This window comes from Pantherophis guttatus, chromosome 1 (assembly GCF_059756535.1).
Source record: "Pantherophis guttatus breed Tessera chromosome 1, ASM5975653v1, whole genome shotgun sequence".
Taxonomy (NCBI): Eukaryota; Metazoa; Chordata; class Lepidosauria; order Squamata; family Colubridae; genus Pantherophis; species Pantherophis guttatus.
The window spans coordinates 277,306,014-277,323,804 of NC_142063.1; the positions used below are offsets into that span (position 1 = coordinate 277,306,014).

At 40.7% G+C, this 17,791-nt stretch overlaps 1 long non-coding RNA gene across 1 annotated transcript; it reads left to right on the top strand.

Annotated features, from left to right (window-relative positions):
- The first annotated feature begins 876 nt into the window (after positions 1-876).
- On the top strand, positions 877-15,893 carry LOC117671979 (uncharacterized). Its single transcript, XR_004593083.3, has 3 exons — positions 877-1,231; positions 13,629-13,816; positions 15,536-15,893. It is a non-coding gene; the product is annotated as an uncharacterized LOC117671979 (long non-coding RNA).
- The last annotated feature ends 1,898 nt before the right edge of the window (positions 15,894-17,791 follow it).

The window sequence follows — 17,791 nt, forward strand, 5'->3', positions numbered from 1 at the left end:
TGCTACCGGTTCTCCAGAACTGGTCAGAACCTGCTGAAACCCACCTCTGGTAAGGACGTTTTCTATTGTAGACTGGTAAAAGGAAGTCATCAGTCATTGTTCCACCTGATTTTTCTGCAAGACCCTAAGAAAGTGAAGTCTCTGTTGAGCCTTCCTGATCACCTGGAGCATGTTATTTTTCCAGGTGAGATCTTGGCTAAGGTGGACTCCCAGGAATTTGAAAGAGGAGACCCTCTCCACATGCCCCCCCCTTTGATGTAAAGTGTAAAGAAAGAAATGTAAAGAAAGGTTCCTCTTTCTGCTTCTGGAAGTCTAGCACCATCTCCTTTGCCTTGCTGGTGTTTAGGTGCAAGTTGTTTATTGAGCACCATGTGGATAACTTCTGGACTTCTTCCCCATATGCTAATTCATCTCCTCCTGTAATAAGACCCAGTATGGTGGTATCATCTGCAAACTTTATTATCATATTAGATAGATCAGAAGATATGCAGTGGTATGTGTACAATGAGTACAGGTAGGGACCAGGGGTGGGTTCTACTTACCTTTGCTACTGGTTCACAACAGGGCTGTGTGTTAACAATAGAACCGTTCTACTGTTGCCTGAGCTGCATAAATCTGGATGACCAATAGATGGCAACAAACATCTTCAGAAAACCTATTGACACCTAATAGTAGTCTGGAGTTTTGCAGTATGGTCATGAAACCTGTAATCTCTACCTAAGATTTCCCTGTGATTGTGCTCCAATCAGACCCCGCCTAAATTCTAGAACAATTTTTTTTTATTTCAAGTAGTTGCATTCCAGTTTTCAAAAAGTAGTTATGAACTACTATAAGCTGACTTTGTATAAAAAGAACACCGCTTAGGGGAGGGGCGAAAGCCCTACTAAGCAGATATATACAAAAGTATGAAGGCTATTGCTTAATGCATTGTAAGCCACCCTGAGTCTCCGGAGAAGGGCGGCATATAAATCGAACCAATAAATAAATAAACAAACAAACAAACAAACAAACAAACTTGCAGGACTTATGAAGCATTTTTCTGACTACACAACAGGCCATGTCACATTTCTTTTGACATTTTGATTCCTTCTCTTTCCAAATCCACAGGTATTGTCAGAAGAAAGGTCTGAGTTCGAGTCCAAGCTGGGACTCGGACACAAAATGAATACATAGGACAACTGTGTGAAGAAGGTTTTATTTAACAGCATAACAGACTGTATAGCTCTCAAAGGTGAACAGGTTAGGGGCAGTAATATTTATAGTGTGGTTGATTTGATGTTCTTGAGTGTTGTCCTGAAGTGCTTGCCTTGGGGAATGTGTGAAGTCTTGCAAGAAGGAAATGTGGTTTTCTCCCCTGTGTGTGTGATAATTTCTATTTTCTTTGCCTGGTTGTTGGGTGAGAGGTGTTAAGGAGGGGAAACTGTTATGTGTTATGTGTCTAAGGGATTTTCATATCTCAATGGGATTTGTATTCTTATGATTAAGTTGCCGGTTTTACCAATTTCTTAAGAGAAATGTCATGTGCAAAGGATCAGGACCATTTATTAAGTTGCAGCACAGAATTTTTTTTTCAAGTCTATACACAAGAATCTAGTCAACTAATACTAAATACGACTGAATTGGCACCAGGTAAGAGTCAACAGAATTCAAGAGGAGTTGGAGTCTAATTGTTTGTGGCAGTGTAAGGACTCTAAGCTGATGATAGGTTTAATTTCACCTCCCAGCTTTCCTGCTCTTTTCCTACTGAAGACATGTTTTGTTAGTTTCAGCCAGTGGTAAAATTCAAATTTTTTTACTACCGGTTCTGTGGGCGTGGTGTGGCTTGGTGGGCATGGCTTGGTGGGCATGGCAGGGGAAGGATATTGCAAAATCTCCATTCCCACCCCACTCTGGGGCCAGCCAGAGGTGATATTTGCCAGTTCTTTGAACTACTCAAAATTTCCGCTACCAGTTCTTCAGAACCTGTCAGAACCTGGTGAAAAGCTGTAGTCTCTTGCAACATTGTTTTTTTGATAGTATCATTGGTGGATTCACCGTGGGGGTGGGGGAGAGTCAGGGGAAAACTATAATCTTGTATGGAGTGGATGTGACACAGGTGACATATGGGCATTTTCGGCCAACAGTATCAAGTCTGGGTTTTTCTTTCCATTCAATGTGACATTCATAAAGCAAATAACTACTCTATCTACACCTCAAATTCAGAGGGCAAAACATTCAACACTGCACAATTGTTACATTATGTTGTTTGGTACAATGCTTAGTTTGGTTGCTGGTGTGTATTTATTATTTATCTGAAACATTTTAAAGTCTTCAACTGGGAAACATTTCTAGAACATCTTAGAGATGATATATTATGCATGATATAGTACAGATGTTTAGATTGGATGTAGGATTTTTATCTAAGTACCTGGAATAGGGATATATTGTTATTTGGTGGTGTTAAAGTTTTGCTTTTGTTTTTTGCAAGATATAAGCTGTTCCAAGTAAAGCTTCTTTTTTGCAATTAACTGATGGTGATTTTGTTAATTCCAGTGATGTTCAAATGATGTTTTGTAAGGCACCTCTTACTATTGGTACTATCTTTGCTTTCTTTTGCCACAGTCATTCTACTTCTATTGGCAGACTTTGTATTTTATGACTTTCTCCAGTTCTTTCTCTTCTTTTTTGCTATCTCCAAGTACTGCAATGTCATTATCCAGACTTTTTTGTCTTTATTATCAGTAATGTATACTATATAATATAATAATACATATTATTATTATTAGTAGTAGTAGTAGTAGTAGTAGTAAGGTAAAGGTAAAAGTTCCCCTCGCACATATGTGCTAGTCATTCCTGACTCTAGGAGGCAGTGCTCATCTCCGTTTCAAAGCTGAAGAGCCAGCGCTGTCCGAAGATGTCTTCGTGGTCATGTGGCCGATGGTGCACGGAACGCTATTACCTTTCCACCAAAGGTGGTCCCTATTTTTCTACTTGCATTTTTTACATGCTTTCGAACTGCTAGGTTGGCAGAAGCTGGGACAAGTAACGGGAGCTCACCCCGTTACGCGACACTAGGGATTCAAACCGCTGAACTGCCGACTTTTCGATCGACAAGCTCAGCGTCTTAACCACTGAGCCACTGTGTCCCTTTAGTAGTAGTAGTAGTAGTAGTAGTAGTAGTAGTTAATCATATAAAATGCAACCTCCAAAAGTAGTAAGGGAAAGGAAGGACTACTACATTTTGAGAAGTTTCATTGTTCTAATCACAACCAACTGAAATACAAGGAATCAATTCAAGAAGAGCCTAATACAATCAATCTCTGTAATGCTTATAGTAATGGACTTCCTTTTATCTTTGTGTTACAACCAAATTGAAAGGTGGATATAAAGTGCAGAGAAAATAGAACCGAGGCTAATGATATATCTCCATGCTGAAAATATAAATGCAGGTTTGCACCAGCAGTGAAAAGGCATGAAATAAACAAAATAACATTTTCTAACTTTCTCCTGCTTCTGTGACAACTAGAATTTGGTTTTTAAAAATAACAAGTCCCAGAATGAAAATGTGTAGCTCTAGGATGCAGAATATATCCTAATTTATCAAAATTTTCTTGAAGGCCAGATATATGAATTCACATTCATCTTAAAAGAGAAAGGGTTATGAAATGAAAAACATGTCTCTAATAATATGCTTAAATTTTGATATTCAAAGCAACGTGGATAATAGTAATATAAATTTGACTAGTAATAGGAACATAATGTAACAAATCCCGCGTGTTACTACCTTTACCCTCATTTTAGCTGGAAAAGCAATTAATTAAGCACATGCAGTTAGGAAGTCACTGGGACTTTGAACTTTGCCATCTGGAGAGGGGGATTCAGTGTTTTCATAGCCTTGGGTTACAAGTTAACCTTCTAAATCAGGTTATTTGCGTAGATAGCCTGGGCTCTCTCAGACTTTGTCACTGGGAGCATTTTGGGAAGTCTAACTCAGCTAAGTAGGTTATTGTTGCCAGGATGTTTGGGGAAGGAGAGATAAAGGGAGGGGGGGAGAAACATGAAGACATTTCAGCTAATCTAAACTTATCCGTTTTATGTTATGAGAAGAGGTTGCAACATTACTGGTAATTTTGCCTCATCCTGCAAGTCAGCACAGACAGGGAAGCTAAAAGCTCCTAACTGACTGGGGAAGATCAAGCTGGAGCACGCTCAGCTCACTAGGGTGAGCACGTGATGACAACACAATCCTCTTCCATCTGTTGATGTATTCCTGGATCCCCTTGGGCATTTTTCCATCCAGCCTTGCAAGCAGCTGGATCAATTTACTCTTGCCTTTAGTGTCCTGCACAGGCAAGGAACTCATGGAAATCCCCCTTCTGTTTCAACTTTTGAAGAAGGAATCTGGTAGCTTTTAAGCTGCTATTGATTTAAAGTTTCTGTGGTGGAAGGGAACTGAAATCTCCTGCAATTGCTAGCAAAATGGAGGAGCTAGAAAGCAGAGTCAGTGCAACATAGCTTTTTTACTGATATCGCTCAAGATGCCTCATTCTTCCAGGCTTTTTAAAGTTTAGTTTAGTTTCAGCCACATATGCTGGAAAGAGCCTCTGTTTTTAAAAGAGCCTACAGGTTATCATAATGTGATTTACATCTTTCAAGAAGCATTTTTTTCCAACAGTCATTGAAGGCAGAGGTGGGTGGGAATCAGCTGGAAACTTTTGGAATTAACAGAACATATATTTTTGCCAGTGAAGTGATTAATGTTATGACTAAGAAAACACTTTTTCCTGTGGCCAAGATAACCTCATGCAGTACTCAGATGTAGCTCCTTTTTTAGTTTATAAGAGACGCCTCCCTTGCCCATAACTCTTTTGGCAAAAAGATTTGGAGCAAGTTTGTCTTGGCTTACTGGTTGAGAACGTTGGTTCCCTTTAGGTCTAGCCACTCTTTTAGCTATTGGGCAACAAATGTTTGGACCAGCTACCAGCTTTGGACTGCAGAAATCTGGATGAACACTAGACAGTTGCAAAGGGTTAAAGTTTTTACAGTCCAGATCTAGTAAACCTATGAAATGTGGAATAAGATCCAATGGACCATTGAAAAAGTTCCAAGGTATCTAAGTGGTTTGCAGGCTCAGTTTTAAATTGAAAGGCATTACAAAAACATAGTACGTGGTTAAATGTTAGAAAAACCTCCCAACAATAAGAAAAGCTTGACTGTGAAATGAATTAACTAAAGAAATGGTAGGCTCCCATCATTGAATATATTCAAGGGGTGATTATATAACCAACTGTCTGGGATGCTTTACTAGGATTCTTTCGTTGAATGGGTGGTCGAATTCTATAATCTAAATAGGCCCTTTCAATTCCAGGATTCTATAATATAGCATAGAGATCAGTGGTGGGTTGCTACTGGTTCGCCCCGGATTAGGCGAACCAGTAGCGGTGGCGGGAGGCTCCACCCACCCGCCTGGACGCTTCTGCGCATGTGAACCGGTAGCAAACTAAAATGAAACCCATTACTGATAGAGATCTGCAATTCAGTGGTGAAATCCAATTGTTTTTATTACCGGCTCTGTGGGCGTGGCTTGGTAGGCGTGACTGGGGAAGGATACTGCAAAATCTCCATTCCCACCCCACTCCAGGGGAAGGATATTGCAAAATCTCCATTCCCACCCCACTCTGGGGCCAGCCAGAGATGGTATTTGCCAGTTCTCTGAACTACTCAAAATTTCCGCTATCGGTTCTCTAGAACCTCTCAGAACCTTTGGATTTCACCCCTGGTGCAATTCCATATAAAACTTTCTTTTAAAATCCAATCGTCTTGAGTAAGTGTCTGGTTGCAGCCCTTTCTGGACCGGGACGCCTTGCGTACGGTCACTCACGCCCTTGTCACCTCCCGGCTGGACTATTGTAATGCTCTCTACATGGGGCTCCCCTTGAAGAGCACTCGGAGGCTCCAACTGGTCCAGAATGCGGCCGCGCGGGTGGTTATGGGCGCAACTCGTTGTGCCCGTGTGACACCCCTCCTGCGCGAGCTGCACTGGCTCCCAGTGGTCTTCCGGGTGCGATTCAAGGTGTTGGTCATCACCTTTAAAGTGCTCCATGGCACAGGACCCGGGTACCTTCGAGACCGACTTCTGCCACCAATAGCCTCCCACCGGCCAGTTCGCTCCCACAGAGAGGGTCTCCTCAGGGTGCCATCAGCCAAGTTATGTCGGCTGGCGACACCCAGGGGGAGGGCCTTCTCTGTGGGAGCCCCAGCCCTGTGGAATACGTAAGATCTGCCCCCAGAAATACGTAAGATCTCCGACCTCCGGGTGTTTCGCTGCGCACTGAAGACCCTGTTGTTCCGCCAGGCCGGGCTATCAACATAATAATTTTAAATTGGGGTATTTAAAATTTTCGGGGTTTTAAACCGGGCCAAATCTATTTAATTATTTTAATTTTTAATCATTGTTTTGTCTTGTGTTTTTAAATTGGCTGTACACTGCCCTGAGTCCTTCGGGAGAAGGGCGGTATAGAAATAAAATATTATTATTATTATTATTATTATTATTATTATTATTATTATTATTATTATTATTATTATTATTATTATTATTGTCCATCAGGTCAAGTCTTCCTGGCAGAACAGGGATGCAGCAAACCTATTGCTTCTAAAGTATGGCATCAATAAGAAATGAGAATGTGGCCTTAAGCTCAGAAAATACAAATCCAGACTCTAGATTCAGAGCTCCTGCAAGTGGCTGGACAACATAAAAAATTGTGCTTTCTACCTAGAAGATTCATTTTGCTTAGTTTTTCCATCTCATATGCATTTTTAGCAGCACAAACAGCCTTTCATGGTCACAATGAGGAAGATGATAGCATAGTAACCACAGTGATTAACCGAAAAGAAAAAAGAACAATTGAGTAACAACTACAAGAGATGAGCAAACCTCTTCGAAGAAGCAACATGCTGATCTTTTCTAAGAAAAAGTTGCATTGTATCAAAGGGCAACACTAAAGGAATGATATCAAAGAGATTAAGTTCTTCTGAGTATATCTTTAGAGGTGTGAAGAGAACAAAGATTGCATCTTTAACATTCTCGGTTAAATCTTAATGGATTCCATTCCAGAAGTAGGGGAAGTTTATGAGCCCTTGGTGAGTCTATACTGGGATTATAGATTATAGCCTGTCTGAGGAATTCTGGGAATTGAAATCTGCACATCTTAAAAGTTGTCAAGGTTGAGAAACACTGCATTACATTTTAGGCACTGCTTTGCTGAAGTGACCTTGATTAATCTGGAAGAGCAAAGCATAGTCAGACCTGGTAGGATATCTTGAGAGAACACCAAAGCTGTAAACTAGGAATTCCAGAAAAAAAACCATCACAAATTGCTTCGGCCCTGTTGCCAAGAAACTCCATAGATGTGTCAATGCAAACCCTAGGCATCCAGTGACTTGAAAGAAGCATGACTTTATTTTGCTAAAATGATGATTTCTATCAACAAACCATGCTTGCTCTTTTTCTACCAAAGTACAGTTGGGAAGACAGAATGAATTGATCTGAGTCAATTCAGTGTGAAAAGAAACATTTAGCCAGAAGTATACATATTCCTCTCTGTTCAGGAATTATGTATATAAAAGACTATAATATTTTTATATAATAGTCAGGGGTGAAATTCAGCAGGTTCTGACAGATTCTGGAGAACTGGTAGCGGAAATTTTGAGTAGTTTGGAGAACCGGCAAATACCACCTCTGGCTGGCCCCAGAGTGGGGTGGGAATGGAGATTTTGTAATATCCTTCCCCCAGGAGTGGGGAAGGAATGGGGATTTTGCAGTATCCTTCCCCTGGAGTGGGGTGGGAATGGAGATTTTGCAGTATCCTTCTCCTGCCACAGCCACCAAGCCACATCACGCCCACCAAGCCACACCCACAGAACCAGTAGTTAAAAAATTTGAATTCCACCATTGGTAATAGTTAAATACAAATAATATTACTGAATTGAACTAAAATATCTGTATAACAGGATGAGTTGTTGAATGGTGGCTTCCATGTTTTATATAAATTTCCTAACATTTTTTTAAAAATAGAAACATATATAATTCGATGCTATGTGCGCTCTTCCCACGCATTATAAAATGTCATACATCAACAATGTCAACAATAATGCAAAAAAAAAGAGGCTACAATGGTCTGTAGCCTCCTTTTGCATTATAATTTTCTTATGCAGACACGATTCACCATTGAGAAAAGCGTGAAGTCATCTTCTACACAGGCTGCATAACCTGTTCTTACAAGTCCACACGGAGTTCTTTAAAGCCTTGGAACAGCCTCCAGAACTCTCTGCCAGGAGATATACTGAGTAAAAGCCTTTCCCTGTCTTCAGCCCAGTATTTGTGCCATGGTGGGTGGACAATCTTCAACTTCCTGTTGACAGATGACATTGAGTGTCTTAGGGATGACTCTTCTATTTTGCATGGGCTTTGGCTTCTGCAAACTTTGTTTTTGAACATGAAAGTGTGCTACATGGGTCATGATGATATGGCTCTATTCCTTCCCCAGCCCCCTTTTTTTGATCCTGCATTCCTGGAATCTAAAATGAGATCAGACCATAAATAGTTCAGCTGCCTATGTTTCATTTCTGGAAATCTTCTGATGATCTTCAACCACTACCATGTCTTCTCTACTTTGTGAGTTATTGTCACCATCGCTGTCAGCTTTGACTCCATCAGCTTTTTTTTTTTTTTTAAGTTCCTAAAATGGAATTTTTTGCGACCAAACAAAGGTCAGAGTTTTGCCTGTTATAAATCATACAGAGCCAGTGAGGAGGAAAATTCAGCTGACACTGTCATCTGATCTCTGCAGCTGTGCACCAAATCTAAACTAGTTCCTTCTCTTGTATCTCTTTCAAGTTAAGCATGAAGCCCGGACATCTGTTAGTTCCTGAGTTATATGCAGTTCCATCAGTGAACCTTGCAAGTTTAGAGTTTTCCAAAATTTGCCTTAATCTTCAAATAGACTTAAACTCTCAAATGAATTACCATGGGCAGTTGGAAGGTTTGTTGCAGAAACTTCAGTGGGGATTTCAACAACTTTCTCCTGTGTATGTTGTATGTTGAATAAATACTGTAACTAACCCTGTATCAGCATAGACCACATCAGGGGTGAAATCTACTTACCTTCCTTACCAGTTCTCAAGCGCACGTGCCCTGAGTGCACACACACCTGCGCATGTGCAAAACCTGTGCATATGCAGAAGGTTAAAACTAGGAAGTAATGACACCCGGGTGGCGATCACTACCGGATCGCCAAACCACAGGGAAAAATCGCTACTGGATCAGGCGATCCAGTCCAATCCGGGAGCATTGCACCTCTGGTCCACAGTTTGTTTCAAAGATCTGAATTGGAAAGATTCTATATATTGGTTATTGTTTATGGTCCTGTGTATATGTCATCCTTTAAAGGAGCTTTAACTTTAAAGGATGACATATACACAGGATCAGTGGTGGGTTCCTCCCGGTTCGGGCCGGTTCGGCCTAGCCGGTAGCGGTGACGATATGACGTCACCGAACTGGTTCTCTTTTTCCGGGAGCTGGCCCCTCCCACCCGCCCCTGCATTATTCCTACCTTTTATTTCTTCTTTTTTAGCCCAGCTGATAGGTGCAGCAGAGTGGATTGCCACACCTCAGCTGGGCAGATTCCCAACACGCTTGCGTGGAGCACAAGTTTGGCGTGCATGCGAGCGAAGCGATCGCGCGCAAAGTGCGTACACAAAGAGAATGGTAGTAAAGGTGGTTAGAACCCACCACTGCACAGGATCATAAACAATAACCAATATACAGAATGTTTCCGATTCAGATCTTTGGAACAAACTGTGGACTATGCTGATACAGAGTTAGTTACAGGAGCTTTCTTTTTAGTTTTAAGGTCTGACAGAGTAGCACTCAGCTGCCTGCATTTTTCTGCATATTCCAAAATACCACCAGAAGTCAATCAATCAATTAATCAACCAATAGGTATATTTCCTAACAATCGTACTGAAAAAGAATCGGGGTGGGGGAACTTTCTCATCATTGTCACACTATTTATCCTTCATTATTTTTGTGTAAAAGGGTAAAAGAACTTACACAGCTCCATCATTAAATTAATAATTCCATCATTAAATATCTTTATGCATCCTGTCAATCACTTTAAGCAGAGATTCAACCTGGGTACTTCATTATGCACAATATAACGTATCTAATTTATTAGGTATATATGTGCATGTGTGCAATGACACAAAGTCGGGATTTCTATAATATCTCTACTTGTTTCAAATGAAAGAATTATTGTGGTTCAACTGTTGTGCCTGGTTCAATATTGCTTTATAGCCTTTCTTCGTTTATTTAGGTGTAATCACAGTATGTTCCAAGGGGCTGCATTTACACAGATAAATACAGCATTGCAACTCAAATGTTTATCATCAATAAACACATGCACCCTTGCTTTGTTCTTTTACCCCTGCCCAAATTATTGGGACTTTTCACCATGAATGAGTCACACTTCCTCTTTTCACAGATCTAATTTAATGCACAAAAAGGGAACTTGTGCAACTGTACAATATTTTTGCAACCAACATTTGCAAAAGTTGCCATATTGGTAATGCCCAAGTTGCATCTTTAAGCATTGCAGTAGGATAACAAAGGAAAGAGATCTAGGAATTATCTTTGTGTAATCATGTAACACAATACAGACTGTACGTACCACTTGATAAGGGAGTGCAACGCAGGCATGTGCTCAGCCATTGTAGCAATTGCCCACCTTCCCGTTTTCGTCTTCCCTTTCACTTCTGTTTAGTGCCACATTTAGTATTCCTCAGTATTTAATTTATGAGATTGAGCCAAGCACAAAACAACACAATCCAGTGAGCTTCATTCTTTTGTTTGGGGGATCTATGTGTCAGCAGTGACTCATTTACTGAAAACTACATTATTGAACGCACTAGGACTACTTCCTGCAGAATTTCCTTGCAGGCCTTACATTTAACATATAGCTAACCAGCAATTATGTCTAGCTGAATGTTTTTCTCCCTCTCAGACATGTAATCTCTTCCACCTTCCTTTTGTTTCTGCTGGCTTTCTTTGAATTTCTCTGCAAAGGGACTGATGCCATTTTCAAAGCCCATTAAATCATTTTCTCTGTACCTAAATGATCACCAAATGAATCAAAATATGCCAAATATAAAAATGGCTGTAATCTCAAGACTGTGCATATGAGAATCCATATGAGAATCTTCAGGGTAGGTTAAGATAGCTACAGCAAAAGGAACAGAGATGGGATTCATATCCCAGTGCTACCAGTTCGCTATCAGTGGCGCACGGATACGCACACTCACTTTGTGAGCGTGCGGCACTTTTGTGCATGCCCAGAGCATTTTTGATGATGTCTGGGTGAATGGGTGGAGCCTCTTGCTTCAGCAAGAACCTCCTGCTGAACCTGTAGAAACCCACCCCTGAAAAGGGACCAAGAATGTGTAGCTAAATGGTACAAAATCTCAACTAAACACTTTTATCAGCCGTAGATAATGATTTTATACTACCAGAAAAATTCTATGGAAAATCCCTTTTCTTCCCCAAATTGCTCTTTTTCATTCAATTTACTACTACATATATTTTACAAGAGAAGGCCATGGTCATGAATCATAATTTGGATATCTGTATCTAATTAATGTCAGTGTTCCCCAATATTCAATCAAAAATATGTATCACCCTGCAAAAAAGACACCCTGTTTTTATTTTCCTGTATATAAACACAAACACACCACACACAAACACACAAAGCTTTCTCAAATATATACATTTTTATAAGCTGTTTCCATGATTATATATTTTTGTATAGCTTTTATGGCAAATAATCTTTGTGCCCATTTGTGCTTCAGTACATACAGTCTCAGGCAATCATTTTACTTGAAAAAAATGGGAATAGGTTTTCCAGCTTCCAAGTTCCTATCCTGCCTGAAGGATTATTATGCTGTTAGGATAACAGAATAACAGAGTTGGAAGGGATCTTGGAGGTCTTCTAGTTCAGGCCCCTGCTCAAGCAGGAAAACTTATACTGTTTCAGACAAATGGTTGTCCAATCTCTTCTTAAAAACTTCCTGTGTTCACAACTTCTGGAATCAAGTTGTCCCACTGATTAATTGTTCTAACTGTCAAGAAATTTCTCCTTAGTTCTAGTTTGCTTCTGTCCTTGATTAACTTCCATCCATTGGTTCTTATCCTGGCTTCAGGTGCCTTGGAGAATAGCTTCTTCTGTGTGGCAGCCCCTGAAATATTGGAACACTGCTATCATCTCTCCCCTAGTCCTTCTTTTCATTAAACCAGACACTCAATTCCAGCAACCGCTCTTTATATGATTTAGTCCCCTAATCATCTTTGTTGCTCTTCTCTGCACTCTTTCTAGAGTCTCAACATCTTTTTTACACTGTGGCGACCAAAACTGGATGCAGTATTCCAAGTGTGGCATTATAAAGTGGTATTAACACTTCACATGATCTTGATTCTGTGCCTCTGTTTATTTTATTTATTATTATTTATTTTATTTATTTTATTCAATTTGTATACCGCCCTTCTCCTAGTGGACTCAGGGCGGTGCACAGCCAGAACTAAAACACATACCAATACAAAATTTAAAATTATTAAAAGAATTACATACATTGGCCCAAATTTAAAACAATTTGAATTAAAACCCATTGACAGATTAAAAGCTAAAAAACTAAAAAACTAAAAAAGGCGGGGGGGGGGTTCACGCCAGCCCTGCTTGATGGAAAAGAAAAGTTTTCAGATCACGGTGAAAGACCCGGAGATCTGATATCCTTCTTATCTCCGGGGGCAAATCGTTCCAGAGGGCAGGAGCTGCCACAGAGAAGTCCCTCCTTCTGGGGGTCGCCAGCCAACATTGCCTGGCTGACGGCACCCTGAGGAGTCCCTCTCTGTGGGAGCGTACTGGTCGGTGGGAGGCTATCGGTGGCAGAAGGTGGTCCGCAAATACCCAGGTCCTATGCCATGAAGTGCTTTAAAGGTGGTAACCAACACCTTGAATGTTAATGCACCTGTTAATGCATCCTAGAACTGTGTTGGCTTTTTTGGCAGCTGCAGCACACTGCTGACTCATATTTAAATGGTTTACTTTTTTCACCATTGAATTTCATTTTGTTAGGTAGCGGCCAATGTTCAAATCTCTCAAGATCCTTCTGTATCTTAAGCCTATCTTCTGGAGTGTTGGCTATTCCTGCCATCTTGATGTTGTCTGCAAATTTGATGAGTTCCTCATCTATCCCCTCATCCAAATCATTGATGAACATGTTGAAGAGTGCTGGGCCTAAAACAGAGCCTTGGGGTACTGCATACTTCCCTCCATGTAGATGCAGTTCCTTTGAAGACTACATGTTGAGTGCGGTTGGTCAGCCAGTTACAAACTCCTATATATACTGGTACATGAAAGAATGGGGCCAGAGAGTAAATATCAGGATGGTTTATTCTGTTTTTGCTACTGTTTCTAATTTTAAAACCAAATATTCAGTAGCACAGCATTACAGTGCTTTAAACTCCCCCTTAACCCACTCCCCAAATTCTACTGTCTAATTGCCTCTCCATGTTTCTTTTCCATTTCCTCCTGTTGCAGATAAGCAAAACACAATCTATTTTGAAAGGTCAAAAGGCAGTCAAGATACCAGGAGATACATCCGTGCTTGATGATATTGCTGCCAACAGTACAAGATAGGCAGAAATTAAAAGTCTCAACTCTACAGAATGAACCAAAACTGGTTTGAGCAGCCTCGAGTTGTATCTAAAATAATGATATTGGAACAGGTACAAAAGATAATATATCTAGCATTCTTCTATTCCTGGCAAACTCTCAAAGTCTTTTTGGAACAATAATGTCTACGAGTTACAAAGGCAGAAAAATGCAAACTACCAGTCGATAGACACATATTCACACATAATGTACCGTAAGCTAAATTCAAGTGGCTGATAAGAAACTATTGCCCTGCAATTACTGATACATTTTTTTACACCTCCATATAACCCTCAAGATATCCCCTTGCTGGGTACTACTAGGTACTACTGGGAGGGCTGGTTTTTGATTCTGTTGTTGTTGTTGTTGCCCCATCCCTGTGGTGCAAAGGTTAGAATCAGTAGTGGGATTCAGATTCTCTCCAAATTGCGCGAACTGGTAGCGGCCACTGCGGGAGGCTCTGCCCACCTGCCCGGACGTAATGCACAACTACTGGGCATGCACAGAATGTGCACTCACATTTGCGAAAAGGTAGAGAAGATAAGTGAATCCCATCTCTGGTTAGAATGCAAAACTGTCTGGAGGCTACTTCTGCTGATCACCAGCTGCCAGCAGTTTGGCAGTTCAGGTCTCACCAGGCTCAAGGTTGACTCAGCCTTCCGTCCTTCTGAGGTTGGTAAAATGTGGACCCAGATTGTTGGGGGCAAATATGCTGACTCTGTAAACAGCTTAGAGAGGGCTGTAAAGTACTGTGAAGTGGTATATAAGTCTAAGTGCTATTGCTACTCTAAAAATCTTACAGCTCTAGTTTGCAGGTCTGTTCAAAAGCTTTAGCAACTCATGGGTTAAGCAAAAGCTTTAAATCATACTGCACAGGGAAATGAAAAGCCCAAGGGGAGGCTGGGTAGAGTTTCTGCTGTGATCAGGTGAGTGTGAACGCCTTCCATCACTCTGCAGTGCTTACTTCCCTTAAGGCCTTATATCTTAACATAATCAAATCAACTCTTACAACCCAGCCTATTTTTCTTTCCCAGATGGTTAAGGTGAGACATGTGTTGGCTATCAACCCCTGTATGCATAAAAGGGGGTTGCTGAAAAACATTCTGCCATACATACGGGCTTAAAAAGAATAACATCCAATTCTATACGGCTGTGATGAAATCCCAAAAGAAGAGGGGATTTTCAGCAGTTGGAAAAAGTCCAGCTTTCGTGGTCCAAGGAGTTCCTTCTTTCAGTTCTTGACTCAGTTGGTTAGAATTGATGACTCAACATGAGTAAACGCTTCATTTTTTTTTTTTTTTTGTGGTAATTCGAGGCATTTATTTTGACTCTCAAATAGTTCAATTTTTTCTTGAATGTGAGATTTGGTGTAAGGTGAAACATGCACGCCCAACCCTAAGGTAATGGTGGACCTCACTGACACAATGATGTAATTCTTGTCAGCAATAGAGAAGAGCCTTAGTGTCATGGTCTGCCGGTGGCCTAGGTCAGAACAGTTACCTTCTGGGGTGTTTGGGGTTTTTTTTTCCCCCAGTTTCTCAGTTCACCCTACAATCTTAGTACTTCCTGGTGGCCCTCCCCCCTTTCAAATCATAACAAGGCCCAACTTTGCTCAGCTTTTCAAGATCAGTCAAGATCAGATAAATCTGGTCATGTAGCTGAGCACATACAATCTTAACTATAGGCATATTGAATGTAAATGTGTGATACAGGTTATTTAGCAAGTCCTTTTTTTTCCTCTCTCCTTATCTATGTACGTACACACATACGTTTTGAACTGTTGATCCAAGAAGGAGCAAACAAACACCGACATCACACAAAAGCAGCTTGGTGAGAAGCAACAGAAGGAAAAGAAAAACAGAAGAATAATCAGGCCGGAAGGGAAGTTTTTACATTCTCTTGACTTCTTTGTGAATGACATTGTTTTGGGCGGGTATCTCATCTGTGCCAGACCACATTCAATGACTGCACTTGGGACCTTAGCTCTGCTAATTCTGAGCTGTTTTATAACCTACAGCACAAGTAGGTCTGTGTATTTATTGCTATTCCATAGGTAATAGCCCACAGAATCATATGCAATAAAATTTGCAAGTAACATTCAACATTGTAATCTAACAATCAATTAAAAGCAGCAGAATCTATCTATAGAGATTGGGGGGGGGAAGAACTCAATATATCACATAAAAAGTCTTCAAAGCACAGTATTTTTGTTTTATCTACTTTGGTGGTTCCCTCCCATTATTTATCTGGCTATGCTCTGAGGGTAGGGAAATTTTATTTTTATATCTTATACCTTATCTTTCTTTTTTATTGCAGCTAGACTGATCTCTGCTCTTGATGGCTGCTTGCTTTGTAATTCCCCCCCCTGCCCCCCGCTTCTAAAGCTGCAAGGAATGAACTGGGAAGGGCAAAAGTCTTCCAAGTCTGCTCCTTAGATTTTTGGGGCATCAGTGGAAATTTAAAAGAATAGAATGGTTGCTTTAAGTCTTGTAGAGGCCACTTTGAAGCTTCAGTTTCACCCAAAGGGACATATCAGCTGAACTGGAAGAATAAATTACGTGCTGCCAATGTTCTGGGTCACATGCAGCCTGCAGTCTGAGAAGAATCCTGGAGTTTATGAATGGATGGGTTCTTCTATTACCTCCTGTCTCTGCTGAATGGAGGCCTCTCCCTGAGTCTCTGGCTCTGCAATTGCCATGCAGAGAGGATGTGTTTCTGGGTGTGGTGATTGATTTAACCGAGCATGGGGATTGTAGCAATGTTGATGTGCAGCACGGTAAATGATGGGTCGTAGCCAAATTGTAATGCGCTCGGTGGGAATGTTGGTACTGAAACGTTATTTCATGTTTCTACTGGCTTTGTTTTTTTTTGCTGTTTTATTTCACTGCCAGGAATGCATTAGACGGTTCTCCATTAGGCTGAAGTAATGCCAGTATGAGCATTTGTGTAGCCAGACCGTAGGAATTTGCATCACTGAAGAGAGAAATGTTTGGACTTTATCTGCTGTTGCAAAACATGTTTGTTTGTCCTTGAGATGGAGCTGTTTTATTTTTGGCTAGATTTTGTATTATGCCTTTCTTCTAGGAATTCAAGTTGGATCATGTGGGGGGGTGAGGGAAGGGCTTACTTTATATTGTTATCTTCACAGTAACCCTATGAAGTAGGTTGGCCAGAAAGTGAGCAAGTGACCTCAAATCAACCGGATAATAAGTTTCTATGGCTGAGGGTGGGCGGAGGTGGGTGGGTGTCTGTCTCCCATTTTACCCATTATAAAACACTATCCACTAAACATCATTAAATATTGGTAGGAATAGCACAGAATGTTTCTTTGACTGGAAACCTGCAGACTTCCACCTGGCAGACATTTTACATGCCCTGACCTGTCTTTTAAGTGACATGCCCAAAGCACCATGCTAAGGGGGAAAATGGCCCACAGCCACTTGCACTCACAACTCTTTTTGTTTAAAATTTAAAAATTATATATCAAATTTCTTTTTTTTTTTAAAGTAAAGAAGAGGTTGCAGTAATCACCACTCTCTAATTTTGCTTCTTTTTTCATGTTCAGTAATCCACATATACATAAATTTCTTTGCTTCCTAAAAACAGGCTCACTCAGAGAGCACTGGGAAGAAAGCAAATCCCCAAAGTTAATCATAACTTTGTCTTGGAATGTGAAGGTCGGACTACAGAACATTAGCAGCCGAGAAATATCAAGCAAGAGCTTCTTTATCCTTTCCTTGCTTGCTTTTTGTACTCAGTTCTTAGCTCAATAAAGCAGTATTTTTCCCTACTCGGGTGTTGAGTCTAACACATAAAGAAGAATTGAATTTTTCAGGACACAATCTGCAGGTTTGGGAGGGATTAAGTTCTCTCTTGCCCACTGGTCCTCCCCTGGAAAAACATCACTTCTGAAAAAAAATGGGCTGAAGATCACAAATTTGCCAGTTCAACATAATACATATCTTCTACCCATCATTCCATGCACCTGTTCAGTCACATTGCTTCAGCACCACCGTGTGGACATTTTTCACTGTCTCAACAGGGTGGGC